General features: G+C 41.7%; 1 pseudogene; it reads right to left on the reverse strand.

The window, feature by feature from the left end:
* Positions 1-3,138: 3,138 nt before the first annotated feature.
* Positions 3,139-4,138, reverse strand: LOC110579473 (annotated as a pseudogene).
* Between the last annotated feature and the right edge of the window lie 17,518 nt (positions 4,139-21,656).

The raw sequence follows: 21,656 nt of genomic DNA on the forward strand, positions 1-21,656 counted from the left end.
CTCCCTGTGCAATCTCTGACCTCATTTCCTTGTTAATAAAATGAAGGATTTCAGCTTTGTTGTCTCTGAGCCCCTTCTGCTTCCAACATCTATGTTTTCCATGCTGTGATTCAGAAACTTGTAGTAATAACCTCTTGCCAGAGGAAAGCATGTTGATAGCCCCAATTTAATTTGACTGTTTCTCCAAATTTTCAGTGCCATCAGGGCTTGGGTATTTTACCATTTGAGAGACAAGAAAGACACTGAGAAGTGAAGGGATTTGACCAAGGTCACATCTAGCAAATGGAAGAATGGTGACCAGATGCCCAGTTGGTCAAGCCAATTTTAAGGCACGAGTAACCAATAGCCAAGTCACTAGTAAGACCCTTGGTGAACTTTCGGGTCATGTTTTTGCTCATTCACTCTCACCCACTGAATCCTTCCCTCAAGATCTCACAGTGGGGGAGAAAAGGCCTCACAAAAAGACTACCGGGCACGTGACATCGTGAGTTAAGCCCAGGGTGAGGTGAGCTCCTCTTGAGGGAGCGTGAAGGGAGGGTTAGCAGGGAGCATTGGTTTCTAGCGAAGGCTCATCTGAAGGAAGAGAGATGGGAGTTGAACCTTGCAGAGAAGGGGCAGAGGGAAGAGGCGGCTTGCATTGGAACTAAAGAACACACTGTACTAACAATGGTCCAGATTCAACCTGCAGCTCAGGGTCTGTGGGCACCTGCAGCGATGGAGAGAGGGTTGGGGCAAGAGGTGGTGGCAGGACTTGGCAGGACTTTGTCCTGAAGGCAACTGATGCTGGGCCTCTGGGGAGCGGTGATGAGTGTTAAGGATTAGATGCACACGTGTGCGGCGTGGGGATGCGCCCAAGAGTTCGCAACAAGGGCGGGGGAATTACTTTTCCACACCTCGCGCTCCCTGTGATGTCCCTGCTACTTTCTGGTTGCCTGGGGATTCTTATTTCAGTCCTCCAGCCAGAAAGATGGTACTTTATTTATTTTGTTCTGTTACACGCTTCCTGAAACTGAGCCTGGTTCTGGGGCCGCATGGTGGAAGAACAGAGAAAGAAGAAAGGCAGTAGGGGTCGCCCCACCTTTTTGGGACCACAATGCCTTTGACTAGAAAGGAGCGTTACCCTTTCTTACAGTATTAGATTCCTGTGTAGCCACCCCCTGCCCCCTGTGTCATGGCCCCCACCACCTTGGAGTACTGCGTGGATGCTTGGGTATGAGAGAATGGAGAAAAGAGACAAGAGAATGGAGGAAAGAAACCACGGGGGATTTCCCCACTCTCTAAGTGTTGGGAGACATTTCCCACTGCTCTCCCAAGAACTAGAGGGCTTTTCCTGAATCTCTCTGTTGACACCAATGGCCACCTCTGGGTCTCAGGCCGCATTGCATTCTGGCCAGGGGATTCTGGGGCAGGGAGGTAAACTCACTACCGGTTTGGTATGATTTCAAATGCTCATCTTCCCCATTTGTCTGCAATAATTGACTTTTTAGAGTCTTCAAATAGTTGTTCTATGAATGCTGCCCAGGTTTTAGAGTTGTACTCTGTGGTAGGGGCGTTTTGGCATGAGCTTACTCTGTCTTGCCTGGACCCATGAAAGACACATTTTTTATTTTAATTTTTTGTTTCAGTGAACATTGACTGTTTTCAACCAGAAGCATAATGGATAGCAAAACTATTTGCTTGTGCACACATGGTACTCGCCGTATACACAATTTGCGAAACCCCAGGTGGTGGCCTACTAAGAGGGTGGGCATCGCCAGAGAACTGGGTGGCATTCCTCTCAAGCACATAGTACATATTTGGGGTTTTGCAGGCCATTTGGATTCCATTTCAGCTACTCAAGTGCACCGTCATAGTGTGAAAGTAGTCACAGGAAATATGTAAGTCAGTGGGCATGGCTGTGTTCCAAAAAAGGATTCTTTGCAAAAACAGGTGATAGGCTGGCTTTGGCCTGGGGGTTGGAGTTTGCTGACCACTGACCTGAGAGATCAGGTCCAGCTGATGGTAGTAGTTATCTTTCTTCTGTAGTGAATTCCTTTACTCTTTATTCAGTTTTTAACATGCTGGAGCAAGGGTTTCTACCCTGGGAGTTCATGATCTAAGAAAAGAAAAAAAATTATCTTTATTTTCACCAATCTATAACTAAAATCTAGCATTTCATTTTATCATGAATGCAGGCAACCAAAGACGATAGTATTAACAGTACCTATGACTTTGCCACCAATAGAAACCACAGATCTTTTACCTTACAGTATCATTTGTTGGAGATATTCTAAAATATTGTTTATGCTCATCGCTGTTTCATAATCAGGAAAATTCTCCCACCTGTCACTAGGTTTTGTTCTGAATATTAAAAAATTATTACATGTTACATATTACACCATAGGTGGTGATGGGCCAGCCATCCCAGAGTCTTTAGCTCTTGCTTTTCCTTTTTTAAGGTAATTTATTAAGGTGAAATTCACATAACACCAAATTAATCATTTTAAAGTGACTAATTCAGGTATTTAGTACATTCACAATATTGTGCAACCACCACTTTTATCCAAATATTTCCAATCACTTAGAAGTTAAACTACTTTTCCATTAAGGAATTTCTCCTCATTCCCCCTCCATCCTCTCCCTCTCATCTCTGTGGATTTATCAATTCTGGATATTTCTCATAAATGGAATCATAAATATATGACCTTTTGTGCCTGGCTTCTTTCACTTAGCATCATGTTTTGGAGGGTCATCCATATTGTACCATATATCAGTACTTTATTCCTTTTTGCACTGAAATGCTATCCCATTGTATGTACGTACATCAATTTGTTTATCTAGTCATCCATTGGTGGACGTTCGCCTTGTTTCCATCTTTCAGCAATTGTGAATAGTGCTGCTACAAACGTGTGTACATGGACTTGCTTGAGCCTCTGTTTTCAACCTTTTTTTTAGAAGCATACTACGATAGTTAATATTATCTGTTTAAGGGCTCCTTTTGAAAGCATTAAACCAAGCATGGGCTTCAAGTCTGTGAGCCCAGATTCACATACGTAGGAAGATAAAAGCAAACTGTGATCCATGTACGTGGATGAAAACCAAAGGGTCACTGTTAACCACATTGTAGTGTTTAAATGTCTACAGCCTAGAAGCCAGAAGTCACAGGTCTTTTAGGTCTTTCTGGATGTCCCACAAGGTAGGTGCACTTTTCTGGAGCTGAGCAACCTCATCATCCTTCAGCTTCTGGTTGATCACACTGATTAATCCCCGAGCCTTCAGGAAAAATGGAAGGCTCAGGAAAACTTCATTCTCCATGCCGTATATTCCCTTCACCATCAATGACAGTGGATGAATCCTGGATAGATTTTCCAACATGGATTCAATGAGATCAGCCACACTTAATCCAACAGACCAACTGATACATCCTTTTAGCTTCATGACATCATAGGCACTTTCAACCACCATCTTCTGCACTTCCTTCCAATTTTCACTCTCATTGCCTGTTCCCATTTCTGGATTCAGTTCCTGAGAGAAACGCCTACCACATTCACTCTACTCCACACAATCACACTTGAGTCACCATGTTCTCCCAAAATCCATCCATGACAGCTGCTGGGATGAATGCCAAGTTTTTCAGACATAAGAGTGAAATCTAGCAGAATCCAGATTATATCCACTTCTAACCACACAGTGCTTGGGTAGTCCACTTAGTTTCCAGGTAATATATGTGAGAAATATCCACTGGGTTGGAAACCACAATTATGATACAATCAGGACTGTACTCGACTATCTGAGGAATAATGAATTTGAAGACATTAACTTTCCTCTGCACCAGAATGAGACGGCTCTCTTCCTCCTGCTAGCTGATTCCTGTAGTTCCCCCTATAATCTTAGATTTGGCAATCAGGGTAATCTTTATCTGCCACAATTTTAGGTGTCTGGAGAAATAAGCTCCCGTGTTGCAGATCCATCATTTTGCCTTTGAGTTTATTTCCAAAACATCCACAAAGGCAAGTTCATCAGCCAGAGACTTTCCTAGAATGCTGATGGCACATACCATACCAACTTGTCCAATGCCCACTACAGTGATCTTATTGTTTGGGATGGTTGCCTCTTCTTCTGCAGCTGGTGCAATCAGTTTTTCCTTAAGAGTTGCCATTGTGCCCAGGAGAGAGACAGCTATAAGAGTGGCGCAAAGAAGACAATGTCAGCTGCATGAGTCTCCTTGGGCGCAGGATCTGCTCAATTTTTTTTTATATACATAGACCTAGGAGTGAAATTATGGGGTCATAAGGTAATTTTGTGTTTAACCTTTTGAGGAATTGCCAAACTGTAAGTGGCCAAACTATTTTTCATTCTCACCAGCAACGTACAAGGCTTTCAATTTCTCCAAGCCCTCGCCAACACTTTTCTGTTGTTTTTTTTTTTTATTACTATTATAGCCATCCAAGTGAGTGTGAAGTGGTAGGTACCACATTGTGGTTTTAATTTGCATTTTTCTAACTAATGATGTTGAGGATCTTTTCATGTGCTTGTTGGCCATTTGTTTAGCTTGCTTGGGAAAAATGTCTATTTTGCCCATTTTTAAGTTGGGTTGTTTGTCTCTTGTGAGAATTTTTTTATATATTTTGGATACTAGATTGTTATCAGGTATATAATTTGCAAATATTTTATCCCATCTGTAGGTTGGCTTTTCACTTTTCTGATAATGTCCTTTGGTGTCTGTAATTTCAATAGAAGTTTGATTTATCTATTTGTTGTTGTTGCTCATGGTTTTGGTGTCATATCTAAGAATCTATTGCCAAATCCACGGTCATGAAGATTTACACCTCTATTTTCTTCTAGCAGCTTTATAGTTTTAGCCCTTATGTTTAGGTCTTTGATCCATTTTGAGGTGATTTTTGTATATGGTGTAAGGTAAAGGTCCAACTTCATTCTTCTGTTTGTGGATATCCACTTTTCCCAGCGGGTTTGTTGAAAAGACTGTCCATTTCCCATGGATTGTCTTGGCACCCTTGTTGAAAATTTGTTGACCATATATGTGAGTGTTGATTTCTGAGTTCTCTATCCTATTCCATTGGTCTATGTGCTTATCCTTAATGCCAGGACCACATCGTTTTTTGTTTGTTTGTTTGTTTTTTAATTACTATAGTTTTATAGTAGATTTTGAACTCTGAAAATGTAGGTTCCTCCATTTCAAGATTGTTTTGATTATTTGGAGCCCCCTGCAATTCCATATTAATTTAACATTTGGCTCTTCCATTTCTTCAAAAAAAGGTCATTGAGGTTTTGATTGGGAATGCATCGAATCTATAGATATCTTTGGGGCAACACTGACATCTTAACAATATGAACTCTTCTACTCCATGTAAGTAAGATGTTTTCCATATATTTAGATCTTCTTTAATTTCTTTCAGCAACGTTTTATTGTTTTCAGCGTCATTCACCTCCTCAGTTAAATTTTTTTTTTTTAAAGATTTTATTTATTTATTTGACAGAGAGAGACACAGCGAGAGAGGGAACACAAGCAGGGGGAGTGGGAGAGGGAGAAGCAGGCTCCCCGCAGAGCAGGGAGCCCAATGCGGGACTCGATCCCAGGACCCTGGAATCATGACCCGAGCCGAAGGCAGACGCTTAACGACTGAGCCACCCAGGTGCCCCTCCTCAGTTAAATTTATTCTTAGATCTTTTTTGTTTGTTTGTTTAGGATGCTGTTGTAAGTGGAATCACTTTTTTAAATTTCCTTTTTGGGTTGTTCATTCTTGGTGTATTGAAACACAAATGATTTTTATGTGTTGATCTTGCATCTTGCAACTTCGCTAAATGTATCACATCTGATAGCCATTTTGTAGGTTCTTTGGGATCTTCTATACATGGGATCATGTCATCTGAAAATAAAGATAGTTTGTTTCTTCTTTTCCAATATGAGTGCCTCTTACTTATTTTGCTTGCCTAATTGCTCTGGCTAGCACCCAGTATAATGTTGAATAGCAGTGGTCAAAGCTTCTATCCTTGTCTTGTTCCTGATCTTTGTCTGTGATGTCACTCCTTAGCTCTTGTTTTAAGCATCTTCTGCATCAAGATACCTGGTTTCCCAGATAAAGGACAGCAGTTTCCTGTGAAATAAAGCCTTTGTAACAATATGAGTTAAAGTAATGAATCTTTAAGCCTTTATAGAGCCCACGCATGCCTATTCCTATGGTCAGTGGGAAAACAGGCCGGGCCTAGAAATGGGATTGTGCTCTATCTGTTGACAATAATAAGACCTAAGCATGTAAACAAAGTTTTTTTCACTTTGATCCTCTCAACAGCTTCCCATCTGCAAATGTGGATCTGAGCAGCAGACAAGCAAGTGACCGTCTATGTCCCGTGACTGAAAGAACTGAACCTGAACTTTGTCCCTCAGGCCATTGCTTGGCTTTGAATCCCTGACTTGGAAACTTCCCAGAAGAGACCTTGGGCATTTCCTCTTTCCCTTCACTTTCCACCCCCGCTCTGGCCCCCTTGTCCTGGCAGCACGTGAGCTATCTACTGGCATGGATTAGACCTTGGTTGTCCCTGATTTTTGGCTTTGTGGTGGCTATTTTTCAGGTGCTGCCCATTTCTTGTGAAATAAAACGCTGCCCATCTCAACTGCCACCAAACCTGCCCCCCTTTGGAAAAGCCAGATACTTGGTAGGCTGAGCCCCCCACCCTTCATTGGCAGTGCAGCCCAAGCCCTGTACGGGGCACCATTGGCCCCAATTGCAGATTCTTCTTACCCACCCATGGAAACATTCCAGTGCCAGATGGGGTCCTGGATGCCAACACAAACCAACCTGAAGTCTAGCCAGCTCATGCTCTCTGCTTCACGTACACATTTCTTCCTTAAATTAAGTAAAATAAAATGTATACCATTGTAAAATGCAAGCAATACAAGACATGTTGAAGGTACAAGATTATGTTTTCCCTTGTACTTCCTAACTAGTAGATCCAACACCCCTGAGTGTGCTTGGGGGAGCTTGCCTGCATGGCTCCAAGTAAATCAAGGATTTGGCATATGGGAGGCTTGCGGTCATCACAGGCTCTGCCTTGAGAGGGTCCCAATTAGGTCCCAGATGTGCTATTTCCTGTTGAGCTAGCTGGATGGCCTTTAGCTTATTTCCCTATTAGTTATATGGGGATAATTATAACACATAGTCTACAGCGTGGCTTTCAGGGTTGAATGAAAACTTTCCCTCCATACTTTGATTTCTCACTCTAGATCCATAGATGGATTCTCCTTCTCCTTGAGCTTACCATCACATTAACTATGTTCTTTCTTACCATTGCCAAAATTAGGAATAGCCTCTTGTAGAATTTGTACTTGCCTTAAACTTATCTATGCTTCAAGACCCAGCTGAAGTGCAACCCCTTCAAAGGAGACCAAGAAGACACATCCATCCTACACAAATCTCTTCCTCCTCCGAGCTCCTATAGGGCCATGACCTGGCAGGGTAAGAGGAAGACTGGGCGGAAAATGTGAGCAGGTAGTAGGGTGTCCACAGTACATTCTAGCTGGGATCGGAACAATTACAGCCGGCAGAGTGGAGGGAACACATTACTAAGCAATGTCAAACTGTGCCGAGTTTTAGGGAGATAAGTTCTTATTAAATAAAATCTCCATTTTATAGATTTATAGATTTTATAGATGAGGGATTGAAAGTGCCAAGAGCTATGTCTTGCACAGGAGGAAAATATCTCTTTCTGCTTCTACTTCTGCCTGGGTTTTGCCTACCCCTTTCTAGTATCTGCCTGTTAACAAAGGCAGAGTTGGTAATCTGCCTGTTCAGGCCAGACATGATTAGATCAAGCCTACTTATGAGTCAGAATCCCTGGTATTAAAGGTCGTGCCCATACATAGGTCTCTACTTCTAGTCCTCTCTTCTGTTCTTGTGGTGGCCTTTCTCCCCAGCCATCACAGGCACACATAAGCATGCTGATCTTTGCTTTTGGCTTAGATTTGAATTCTCCAAAATAGCTTTAGGAGGCCTCTGGTAATTAATATCCAAAAACCTCACCCCCAGTGCAGTGCTGAGCACTTTGATTAGATATCCCCTGATGGCTGGCCTGACTGGTCGTTCCTTCCCTAACCTCTAGCCCTGTTTTCCATGGACAGGCCACTTGCATGCACTAATGTTTGGGATTAACAGTGTGGTGTTTAGAACATAATAAATTGGCCTTAGGACTGTCTGAAACTAGAGTCTGGATTAGGAGAAGATCTGTTATCAATGTCTGAGCACTGGCCCCAATCCCTTCCATCCCCCTTCACTCTCACATCTCACCATCCCCTGAAATCAAGGTCTCACTGGATTTCCAGGGTGAAGAAATGAATCCAAGATTGGTCTGACTCATGGAGTATTAGGGAACTCTTTAGCCCTTGGGGTGTCTGTTCGGAGAAAGGAGGTGAGGAATGTGACATTTCCAGCTTGAAATGTAAACCCTTCCTCAAACTGCACAGAAGCAAAACCTTTTCTCCAAATTATAGCATCTTCTCCAACTACCTCCTAAGTCTGCTCTCTCCCAGCATGACAACCACCCACCTTGCACAATAAGCAGTTGGAATCGTTTTTAAAGGAGGCAAATGAGTAAAACTTTTGATGTTCCTCTTCCTCTTTCTTCCTTCTCCTCCTCATCCTCCTTGTTCATCACCATCACCATCATCATCTGCATTATCATTCTCATCACTAACATTTGTTACATCTTCCCATGGACCAAACACTAAACCTAAATTACTTCATTTAATCCTCTCATTGTCCCCATGAGACACATGTTATTGTTATACTGTTCTCTTTCCTGTTGGAGAGGTTGTATAGCATGATGATTAAGAATTCAGGTTCTGAAATTGGAGGACCTGGATTCAAATCTTTCTCCAATATTTACTGCCCATGAGACTATAGGCCAGTTACTTAAACTCTATAAGCTTTGATTTCCTCATCCATAAATAAAGATAATATAGTGTCTACCTAGTGCTTAACAGTCCTACTAAAGGTGGAAAAGAAAGGAGGGAAGACAGGAAGGGCTAGATACGATTACAGAAAGACATCTCTTATAAGTAAATGCTGTGATTTGGCTATAAATTAGGAAAAAGTTAAGATAACTGAGTGATTACAAAGAGTTGATTGAATTAGAAGAATAGAAACTTTGGTCCAGAAGGTCATGAGAGGTACATGGGCTACAATTTCCAACATTCCCTGGTTCAGAGGCTGGACAGCCATGTCCTGAAATGGTCACATAGCCTTGGGTGTGGGAATCTGGGAAATGGGTACAACTGGAAGTCAAGTGGAGCCCACTGTTACCCAACTCTCTCCCTGAGGCATTTCTCCTTGGTTCTCATATTGGCTTTGTATGCTGTTTGGAATGTTAGGACGGAAGGAGCTCCCTCCCCGACTCCTGTGTCTCGCTCTGCCTTTTGGGCTCTGCTGGACCAGATTGGAGGACGTCTCCCACATACCCATTCAGAAGTACGGAAAGTAGCCATCTCTCTCAGCTCTCTCACTCCCTCTTACATGTGTGCACGCACGCGGGCACACACGCATGTGCACACACACACACACACACACGGGTGAAATGCTTGTATAGACTTGCTATGTATGAAAAGTGTCAATACCTGCTCTCCCAAAACCTGTATGAAAACTACACAGCCTTGTAAACAAGAAAACAGAAGGACGCTCCCAGTAAACAAGACGCATCCAGATCTAGAGGTCCCAATTTGTGGACTGGATTTCAAAAGGATACGTCAGGTTCAGTGGTTGGAAACTCCCACAGGAATTTTTCTTAGTAGTAATACTCTTAATGGTAGTTGTGTCCCCATAAAAGCCTATATCACTCAATGTGGCTGAAATGCTGCACATCCACAATAAAAATATGAAGCTATATTCCTTCAAAATTCATAAATAGAGCACCAAATGCTAACATTGACTATGAGCAAGGCTTGTTTTTTTTTTTCCTTGACTGTTGGTGGGTGATAACAAGAAAACTTATTAGAGGAGGAAAAGAGGGTTGATAAAGAATTTAATAGTCTCTGGACACCAGTAGATAACATTAAACATTTCCATTTTTCCTGAAGTGTATCCCAAGCATTATTCATCTCAACCTTGATTAAGTTTGTTTTTGCTTGCATTTAGACCACAGAGAATGGATGAGAGAAGAGGTGGGGGGGGGGCGGATGGGGGAGACGAGAACAAGGAAGAGGAGGGAACGTTTAAAGATGAATTTACAAATAATAAATGTATTGTTTGCTGTATAATTAGTTGATAATGAAGGGGGAGAAAGCAACAGAAAAAGGAATATTTAGAAATAAATAATCAGGCCAGGCAGGTCTTTATATTAGTTTCCTTCTTCACTGCTGCCTGAGCTGGAGGAAAAGGGAGGAGAGAGTTTGGAGGGGATTTCAGAATGGTCCGAGAGAAGGGGAGTTATATCAAAATTGAATTTTGCGTGTGTAAGTCTTTGGAAAGTCAGGTATTTCTAATGCAGAGAGTGCCCATATTTGCCTACCCATAACAACTGCTCCCACTGTCTAGAGTTTGACATTGACTTATCAGCAAGTGAGATTTCTGGGTCTGAGGTACATTCTCCCACCCTCCTGCTGGATCAGTGTATTCCCTGACTTCATGCACATGTATGAACCACCTTCTACCAACCATCACAAATCCTCTTGATCCACACCAAACTCTATCTCCAACTGAGCCACTGAGTCCTCACACAATTGAGAAATTTGACTAAATGTATGATGTGTCTACCACAGCAGTAATAAAGAGGAAGGAAGAATTTTGTGAATGGAGATATTTCTCTCAGCTAGACATGGCAATTCAATAGAAATGGTTATCAGATGAGTCATTCTTGACTCATCCTCTATAAATGGAAAATTCAGCCATGCAATGAAGCTTCCAGCCTGTGTTCTCAAGTCTGGAACATGTCTCAAATGATAGGTTGTTGCCTAGGGAATCAAGATGATAGCAGTTGGATTCTTGAATAAGCAAAGTACTGCTCAGGAAAAGGTGGTCCAAAAGACATGTCATCAATACCAAGAACAAAATCAAGTGCATAAAAGGCTCTTAATAAGCATTTGTTGAATTAAATAACTTATGAATGGACAGGTTGGTGAGGAAGAGAGGAGTGGGTGATTACTCTTAATATTCTGGCATGAGGGACAGTGCTAGCTTGGGGGTAGTATTAACTAAGTGGATACATGAAAAGGGGAGGTCTTAAAGATTGGTTATAGACTGTTAAATTCAATGAGTTCAATTTTGAACATGGTGAATTGAGAGGTCTGTGGGACATCCAAGCGGATGTCTGGATGTATGTTGTATAGAGCATATATTAGGAGAATAATTGCTTATGTAAAGGGAACCTTGCCAGGATTAATTTTCCTTCCTTCCCTTGGACTCATTCAATTTTCTCTCTTTCCAGATTTTCTATTTTCCTTTCACAAACATTTCTGAGTTGTCTGTCATTTGCAAAGCATTGTTTTAAGCTCTGATTATATATAAAAAGGAACAGTTTTAACTCATAAATTTAATAAATATTTTATTAAGCACTTACTATGTGCCAGATACTGCCCCAGTTGTTACAATGGTCGGTACGCTAGTGTACCAAACACAGTCCCTTCTCAGAAAGAATTTTAAATCATTTAAATTACCAGACACAAACTCATAAAATAAGTAAATAATTGTTCAAGACCACAGATTATTCTTTACCCCCTGCACAGGACATATACCCATTAAATAAATGATCATTCCTAAAACAAAGAAGTGATTATATCAAATCAAAGATTTCCTAGGAAATTGATTCCAACAGAAATCAACTGGGTCTTTCTGATTTCAATCCTTCTTGCCATGTGGAACATTTTAAGAATATACATTTTTAAATAGCCCTGCAGTGAGCATCTTTATCCATAGTAAGTGGTGGAAAACAAAACCCATGAGGTTTCCTAAGGTCCAGATTCAAAGAGGAGACTGAAGGTTTTGAAAGGGTCCCTTAGTAATGGAAATGCTAATGACTACTGGAGTCCATTACTTTAATTGCTATATTTTTGCAAACCTGAGGAATAGATGATCTCATTCAATCCATCAAACACTGCTTTATGAATCCAAGAGAGTGAAAATTTAAAAACAACATTAATTCAGTTATTCTGTTTTTAATGCTAATTCTGAATGTCATAACTTAGCAAACAGAAACATTTAAAAAAATCTTAAAAAGAAATGCAATTGAAAAACCACAATGTACATGGGTGCCAGAATGTAGAATGGCTAAAATAAAGTCAGAAAAATTCAAAGGTTGGCAAGGATGTGAGGCAACCGAAATTGTCATTTATTTCTGGTGGGAGTAAAAATCGGTGCAAACACTTTGAAAAATTGTATTACAGTTTCTTATAGAGTTCAAGATAACTACCCTATGATTCCTAGGTATGTGTTAACAGAAACGAGTGCGTATTTTCACCAAGGCATCTATAAAAATGTCTACAGCAGCATTGTGCGTAATATCCTAAAGTAGAAACAACCCCAACATTCATTAACAGAATGGATAAATAAATAGGGATATATTCATCCTACTACGTACTACGACTCGGGAGTGACAAATACCACACTACTGCTATAGGTAACAACATGGATGAATGTCTAACAAAAGAAACCAGACACAAAAGGGTGCATGCGGCACAATTCTACTTATATGAAGTTCAAGTACAGGCAAAACTAATGATGACTATAAAAGTTACAGTAGTGGTTGCCTATGTAGGACATCAACTGGGAGGATATGATCAGGCACCAGTGAGGATGCTGCAAATGATCTAGGTCTTGTGCTGGGTGATGGGTTGCACGGGTATATGTATGAAAAAAATCATTGAGCTGTACATTGAAATTTTGTGAACTTTACTATATGTAAGTTATCCGTTATTTAAAAAAAAATTTTTAAATGAATAAGCCGAAGTAATTTAACCCATTGTGGTTCACACTTAGTTTTCCACTGACCACAGCCATGGGAGGTGGCTGACAGATCCATTTGAGGAATCCTTGAAGGTCCCATCACCCTGCCACTGCACTAACTACCAAATAGCTATCTATACAGTATTGTTTAATTCATCAAATAGTTATGGAGCACTCACACCGGATAAAGTGATGTGGTGGGTACTGCATAGCATGGACCCTTCCCCTTGCTCTTTCCTCTCTGCTTCACATTTCATGCTCACATCAACCTTAGTCTGCTATTCTCTTCTCCTTCTTGTCACCCACCTCCTTCCACCCCCATCATTTACAGATGAGGATATTTTCGACCTGGGACATTCCACAATCCAGAAGCAAGGCCACAAGTAGGTAGTAGACTCCTAGGCTGTTACCTGGAATTGTCCTAGTTAGGAGCATCCCTCTGAGCTAAGCCAGAGCAACGAGGAATCTTTTCCAGGATGCCATAGCAAAATACTCATGTTCTCCAAAAAGGAATGACCTTTTCCTCTAGCCAACACATGGTAGCACAGGGAAGTAGACTTCGCTAATGGGTTATTCTTATTGCTTTTGAAGTAAAGATTCTTTAAAGGCATGAGACAGCAGACAGGTGAATTTCAAAAAGAACAATGAAATAAAACAAAATGATGACATGATCTAAGTGGAAGTAACCACAACTATTCTGAGCCTATAGAAGGTGCTCAATAAAAGTTAACTAAAACCAGTGGTTCACTTTCAGAGTCCAGGCAATGGTCAATGTCCTGGAAGGCAGAGAGCGTGGGTAGTGGGGTAGGCAGGAAAAGTAAGTGACTAGAGGCAATGATACAAGGTGGATCGTCTCAGGGATTTGCTTTCTTGCTAGAATGAACTGGACATTTCCCAAGGATGGCAGATGCGAGCATCGCACAGAGGAGTGTGGCGGAACTGGGCACCCACTCTGGAGAGTGCCAGGACTGCTTCCCCCCTCTTTAGTCTGGACATGTCAGTCTCACTTGGTGGCCACATTGTCCTCGGGTTGCACTGAAGCCTGTGTTTGAGGAACTTATGGCCCTGGGAAACAAAGTTTACCCACCATTTCGTGAGGAACAGTCAAGAAGCTACTAAAGAGTATTCTGTCTGGAGGCACCCATAGATCCCACTGTGGTCTCAGTAGGTCTCCTATGTTGGTTGGTAAGAGGCAGCCATCAGGGTCTGATCAGAGAAACAAAGCTGATCCCTTCCCATGCTTGCTCACATGAGGTTGAAGTTGTGAGTCTATTACTTAGACCCCTTTCCAGATGTCTTCCAAGCATCACAGTATCACAGCCCTTCATAGAGAAGAAAAGCAGGATCCACATGAGAACAGAATGAGAAAACCCAACTTCTGGTTCCAGACATTCCGTCATCTGGCTGTGACACATTCTCTAAATGTCAGCATCCTCCTCAACAACAAGGGATGATTGCTATCCCACCCACCTCTCAGGCTTTGGGGGAGGACAAAATGAGACAACTGATATGAAAACACCTGCAAAGGTTAGGCATTTTCCAATTTTTAAAAAAGATTTCATTTATTTATTTGACAGAGAGAGAGAGAGAGAGCACAAGCAGGGGGAGCGGCAGGCAGAGGGAGAGGGAGAAGTAGGCTCCTTGTGGAGCAGGGAGCCTGATGTGGGGCTCGGTCCCAGGACACTGGGATCATGACCTGAGCTAAAGGCAGACGCTTAACCGACTGAGCCACTCAGGCGCCTCTCCAATTTTTTTTTAAAAGGACAAATTACTTGAACAGACCTTTCACAAAAGAAAATATGAATGCCCATGGGGCGCCTGGGTGGCTCAGTCGGTTAAGCATCTGACTCTTGGTTTTGGCTCAGGTCATGGTATCAGGGTTGTGAGATCCAGCCCCACATCAGGCTCTGTGCTCAGCTCAGAGTCTGCTTAGGATTCTCTCTCTCCCTCTCCCTTTGTCCCTCCTCCTGCTCTCTCTATATCCCCCAAATAAATAAATAAAATCTTTTTAAAAAATAAAATATGAGTCCCCAAAAAGCAAATGCAAAGACGCACAACATAACAAGTTATCAAGAAAATGCAAATTAATGGCAAAAATACCACCTCACTCTCACCAGAATATCTAAAATCAAGAACTGATAATGCCTAGTGTTGGTGAGGATGCAAAGCAGCTAGAACTCTCATCTGTTGCTGGTGGGAACGTTAGATGGTGCAGCCACTTTGGAGATTATCTGCAGTTCCCTAAACAGGTCGCATACACTTAGGATCCAGGAACTCAGTGAAGGAGAAATAAAGGTTGATGTCCACAAAAACACTTGTACAAGAATGCTTGTAGCAGCTTCATTCTCGATAGTCACAAACTGGAAACGACCCAAATGTCCATCAACAAGAGAATTGATAGCCACACTGTGGTCCAATCACCCAGTGGAATATTAGACAGCGCTAAAAAATACTGAACTTCTGACACAATCTGGATATATCTCCAAACATTATGCTGAGAAGAAGAACTGATACAACAGAGTATGTACTGTATGATTCTATTTATTTGGAATTCAAGAACATACAAAACCAACGGATGGTGTTAAAAATCACAGTAGAGCTGGCTCTGGGGTGGGATAGACTAGAAATGTGCAAAGGGAAATTTTGGGGTAACAGAAGTGTTCTACACCATTAAAAATTTGGGGGGTTTGCTTTTTTTAATTAAGGTGTGCTTGACATATAACATTATATTAGTTTCAGATGTACAGCGTAATGATTCGATATTTTTATATATTATGAAATGATCACCACTATTAGTCTAGTTAATATTCATCACCATAGTTACAAAAAAGCTTTTTATTGTGATGAAAATTTTTAAGATCTACTCTCTTTGCAACTTACAAATATGTAATACTATTAACTAGAGTCACCATGACATTTATTTTATGGAAGTGTCCTACATCTTGATTTGGGTATTGGTTACAGGGGTGTATACATTTGTCAGAACTCATCAAACTGTATACATCTGTGCATTTTAAATATGTAAATTATATACTTTAATATTTTTAAGTTTGTGGAGTTGTGTGTGTGTGTGTATCATAGAACCAAGGGACATTTTAAATATTCTTAAAGTATAGAAAGATATGGACATTATATTACAGAAATCACAAAGAAGGTAAAACATCTTCCAGAGTCAATGAACGTTCATTGTTTTGATTTATGTCCTTCCAGTATTTTTTCCTTCATGTATATTCTTTGCTTTGCTGAGTCAGACTTCTGGAGGTAACCATGCAATTCTTCCATTTATAGAGGAAGATACTGAAGCCCAGGTGGAAAGAAACAAATCAAGGTAGGTCCTGATCAAACCCAGTGAGACTCAAGTCCAGTTCCCCCAGCACTTTATCTGTGGTATTATAAAGGATGTATCTGGTCTTAAGCTTTAAAAACTCTTGGAATTCCCTGAGAGGAGTTTCTTTGTTATGCTAATGAGACAATCCAGATAGGTGCCTGAGTGGTTTCAGGATGGTTGCTGGTGACCAGAAAGACCGTGATTAGAGGGTTGGGACTTTGCAGTCGCTTGACCTCTGGGGAGGGGAAAGCTGCTGGGGATGGAGTTCAATCACATGGCCAATGGGTTAATCAGTTGTGCCTTTGTAATGAAGCCCTAATAGAATCTCTGGACGCTGAGGCTTGGTGAGGCTTCCTTGTTGGTGAACATGGTGATGGGAGGGTGATGCACCATGACCCCACAAGGGGTGGGCACGGAAGCTCTGCATCCAAGACCCTTCCAGACCTTGCCCTATGTGTACCCTTTATAACAAAAGTGCAATAATAAATATAACCCTTTCAGTGAGTTCCCTTCCTATTTCTGGCTTCTCAGTGGACTTGGCGCCCATCCCAATGCCCTTCCCTTGTCTCACCCCCGAAGTGTCCTCTTCCTAGTGTTTGGACCTCTGCTCTCCCCTCTTGATTTATGCCAACGACTTACTAAGCTTTTACTCTGTGCAGGCCTTTACACATCTCTCCCTTAGATGTACGCCACACCACGCAGTAGACATCACCACTATCATCTCCGAGGCTCAGACAAGGAAGCCGGGGCTCAGGGAAGATAAATCACTTGCTCAAGGTCACAGAAGGTACTAAGCGGCCAGGCCTCCCTGCTTCACACCTCTGTCGTTCTACGCACATTACCTTCCAAACAGAAATTCTCTTCCTCCTCAGTCATTCCCTATGACATCGTCCCCTCAGCCCCACACAGGAAACGTATCCTCCCACACTCCACCAGACTTTCAATAAATATTTGTTAATTTTTATTTGATGACAAGTGTATTTAAGAACTGGAGGCCCTGAAGAGCAGAGGCAAAGCTGTGACCAAGAAGAGAAACTTTGTTCCTTTCTCTGGAGCCTGGAGAATTTGTTACTTTTTCTACTGACCTCGTTAGCGGAGGTTAAATCTTGTTAGCTTTGAAAATTCCATGCTAGCCCCCAAGGGCCAAGGAGATGACCCCAGGCAGCTGGGAGGAATCAGCTCTAAATCTAAGGCAGGAAAACAGCTCCTCATGCTGATTGCTGGTGGTTGTGCTCTCGGCCATTGTTATTTTAATCAATTTCTCTGTGTTCAGAGTCCAGGATAGCAGTCTTCTGAGCAGGGAGGGAAATTAAACACATAAATCATGTACTTGCCTCCCTCCACCCCCTCAAAACACATATGGCGCTATAGAGAATCACGTCAATAATTAGTCCAAGGGGGAAGAGCTGTCTCCATCCACCTGATTCAAAGGCAAACTTCCTACCACTTGCCTCCCATTTTCTACCTCTATTATCAGCTTCCCAGGGTACATGACTACACTCACGAGATTTCCCGTTAAAGGGATTTAAATTGCACACTCCTCATCAGGTTTAATTACATTCTTCCGTCTCCTTATACAAGACTCTGTCGTCTTTAAACAATTCACAGCAAAAGTAGACACCTACCTAAATGTTGGAAACCATGTCTTGGGGCAGAAGAGGGAAAATCTGCTTTCTACAAGAGGCCCTTATAATCCTCATTCCACTTCTCTTGATTCCAGAAGAGCCTATTTGACTCTCTCTGAAGGCAAGTTGAGAATGTATTAAATTGCCCTTTTTTTTTTTACGTTCAAGTGCGGATCATTCAATTATGTTTTCATTTTGGTAAAATATATATAACAAAAGTTGCCCTTTTAACCGTTTTTAAGTGTATAATTCAGTGGCGTTAATGACGTTGTCAGTGTTTTTGAGAATCACCATCACCACTATTTCCAAAATTTTTCATCATCCTAAGCAGAAACTATAATCATTAAGCAATAATTTCCCATTTCCCCTCCCCTACCTCATAACCACTACTCTTCTTTCCGTCTCTATAAATTTGTCATTCTAGATATTGCTTGTAAGTGGAATCATACAATATTTTCTTTTGTGTCTGGCTTGTTTCACTTAGTATGTTTTCAGGGTTCATCCATGTTATGGTAGGTATTAGAACTTCGTTCCTTTTTATGGCTGAATAATATTCTATTGCATGGATAGACCAGTATTTGTTGTTGTTTTTTTTTTTATCCTTTCATTTGTTGATGACACTGGAGTTGTTTCTATCTTTTGGCTATTGTAAATAAAGCTATTTGCATACATTTGCATACATGTATTTGTTTGAGTCCCCATTTCAGTTCTTTTGGATAATTACCTAGGAGTGGAGTTAATACATCATCTTTTTATAAGAGTGTGGGCTTGCTTGGGCCTGCACTTGCTCGCCTATAAGAGCTTCATGTTCCTGTCACTGCCAAGCCCTCCTCCCTCCCTTCGGCCCACCCCTCCCTACCTTTCTCTGCAGTTGACGTTATTCCTTTTTGGTCCATGTACCTCCAGACATTTTTCCTATTTATTATCTACATTTGCAAAACTGCTGCCTAGAATTCCATAGCATGGATAGACATGGTTTATTTGGACTTTCCCCTATTGGCAGAAATGTAGTTTGGGTTCATGACTGCAACAGAGTTGTAATAAACATTCTAGTATATGCCTCTTTAGACCTCTTGGATTGGTACCAAGAAGTGGAATTGCTAGGTCACAGGACCACCTTGTTTTGAATTTTAAAATTTACAGCTACAAGATCCTCTGTGCTCCCGTAACCAATTCACTTTTCTACCAGTTGCATACAGGAGAACCCTTTTAGCCCATTCTCACCCAATATTCTCTCTCAACTGACGTTGCCTGGTGGCAGAGGTAGGCAGCCATCCACTGGTGAGTCCTGCTCTCATTCTATCCTCCAGAGTTGTTGCCGAGAAGGAGTCACTCAGCCAGCAAAGAACTGCATTTCCTAGCTGCTCTTGCCTTTGCCTTTAGGAGAGGCCATGTCACTGATTCTGGTCAAAGAAAATTGAGTAGAAGTGATGAGCTGACCTGTAAAAACCTCTGGTACAATCCTTCCTCTGAAGCGAGGCAGAGGATCTCTTGCAGAGCTCCATGGCCCATGGTGGGAAACACTCACAAAAGGGTAACAGCCTGAATCCATGGATGACTTGCTGGAACAAAGCATCCCTCCCTATCACTGCTGATAGTCTTGCGCTGGAAAAAAAACCCCAAAAAACCTCTATTTTATTAAGTTATTGAGATTTGGGGGTTTATTTATTAACAGCAGCTAGAATTACCTTATGAACATATTATCTCACTTTAGTATTTCCACCAATCTGATGGGTAAAAATTGTTATCTTGTTTTGATTTGCATTTCCCTGCATGCTAGTGAGACGGGGCATGTTTTCGTATATTTTTGGTCACAAGCTCTTTATATACAACCTCCTTCAGTTTACAATAGTCTAATAAATTAGTTATTAAAATAACTATCTGAAGATAAAAAACTATCCTGGGTCCCATTACTAGTAAGTGATGAAGGCAGAATCTCAACCCAGGTTTGTTTGGTTCCAAAGCCATTTGGGGTGGGGGATGGGCAGGGCTTTGGACAAAGCCAACATTATATTCAATAGGGTGTTAGTTTTCTGACTTTTGTTTTTAGTCATTGAATCCTGTTTCCAAAGGAAATTTTATGTGGAGGCCTAAGAGCCCTGGGGGTAATGGTGACAATGACCACAATGATGATGATGGGGATGAAGAAGAAGATGATGAGCATCAGAGCTCGGGTCCTAGGCTGGAGAAAAACCAAGTTGTCTCATAAAGAGGATCCTTATTATATTCTACCTTCACATTCGTTTATTCATTCACTCAAAAAATATTTATTGAGCACGTCTTACGTTCCAGGTACTGTCCTGGGCACTTGGGACACAATGGTGAACAAGACCAAATGTTGACCCCCATGCAGGGCTACTGCATTGCACAATTCCAGGTGGTATAACACTTTGTGTTATACATGAATGGTAGCCCCCGGACTTCCCAATATGGTGGTGCCAATCCATGGACCTTACCCTCTGGTGGAAAATACAGGTAACAAACAGGTAGACCACTCAGTATAGATTAAGTCCAGAATGTCATATCAGGTACTCTATCAGTGCTATAAAAAGAAAAAAACCAGAGTGGCACAGGATCTTCCTTTTTATCCTGAATATCAAAACCCAGTGAAAGGCAAAGGCATGAAGGACCATGGAAGGTGAGCAAAGGTGGTTTTCTAAGAGAGCCTCCCAACGTTTGCCGGACAAAGGCTCCTTGGGGCTCCCACAGCAGTAATTATAATTAGAGCAATAGTTCTTGGCTGCAACTGGAATCACCAGGGGAGTTTTTAAAAATGCTGATACCTAGGTTTCACCCCAAGGATTCTGATTTAATTGATCTGGGGTGTTGCCCGGGGGCTTTGGGATTTTGTAAAATCTTCCCCTCTCATCTTCTGAAAGATCTTGGCATTAGTGAAAAGGAGCTGGACGTAGGCTCATCTTTGATTCGGGGCATCCTCTTGGGCTTTCCTGCTCCTCACCTTCAAACATGAGCAGAATCAGGGAACAGTTTGCAGAAAGGTTGATGCGGTGCTGCTGTGACATCTGATTTTGTGGTGACCCACTGTGTTGGGTCACTAGTCACTTGACAAGCTGCTATGGGAACAGAAGCCTGCAGAATCTCTGTTTGCAGGTGGCGATGTCTCCTCTCCCTGTCTAACTAGCATCCCCACCATCTGCTTACATGTAAGATTGACTTGTTTTTCTCTTCTGTGCTGTGACAATGGCTTTTTCCAAATCAGAAAATATTAAAGAGTTGGTTGCAGTCATCCCTTTTTTGAAATCATGTCCTAGCTCTGCCACTTACTAGATGTATGGTCTTGAGAAAGTTATGGAATCCCTCTGCCCTTTACTCCCTCGTCCATAAAGTGGGAATAATAATGTCTCCCTGGAATCATACCCACAGGAAGGGTTAAACACAGGATGAAATGTAAAGCATGTAGCAGAGTGCCTGGCACATAGGCTTCACAAACACTAGTCCTCTTTTTGCACACTACCCCTAAAACAACTGCTAGGAGTTGTGCATAGAATTCTCTAAAAATTCCCAATGAGAAAAGCCTGTGACTTTTGTCCCTGCATTTCTAATCCCATTTTGTCCCTGCATTTTCTAATCCCTAGTCCCATTTTCTAATCTAGTCCTCAGTGGGAGGACTTTGGATGGGATTTCTACTCTGTTTTCTACTCTGATTTCCCCTCCTAGTTTACCCAGGACTGGCTTGTACAAGCCCCTTAGAACAGGGGCTAGCAGGGTAGTTATTGCTAGAATGTCATCTTGGTGTAGATGATTTGAAGGTGATGG

Source organism: Neomonachus schauinslandi, chromosome 10 (genome assembly GCF_002201575.2).
Source record: "Neomonachus schauinslandi chromosome 10, ASM220157v2, whole genome shotgun sequence".
NCBI classification, from domain to species: domain Eukaryota; kingdom Metazoa; phylum Chordata; class Mammalia; order Carnivora; family Phocidae; genus Neomonachus; species Neomonachus schauinslandi.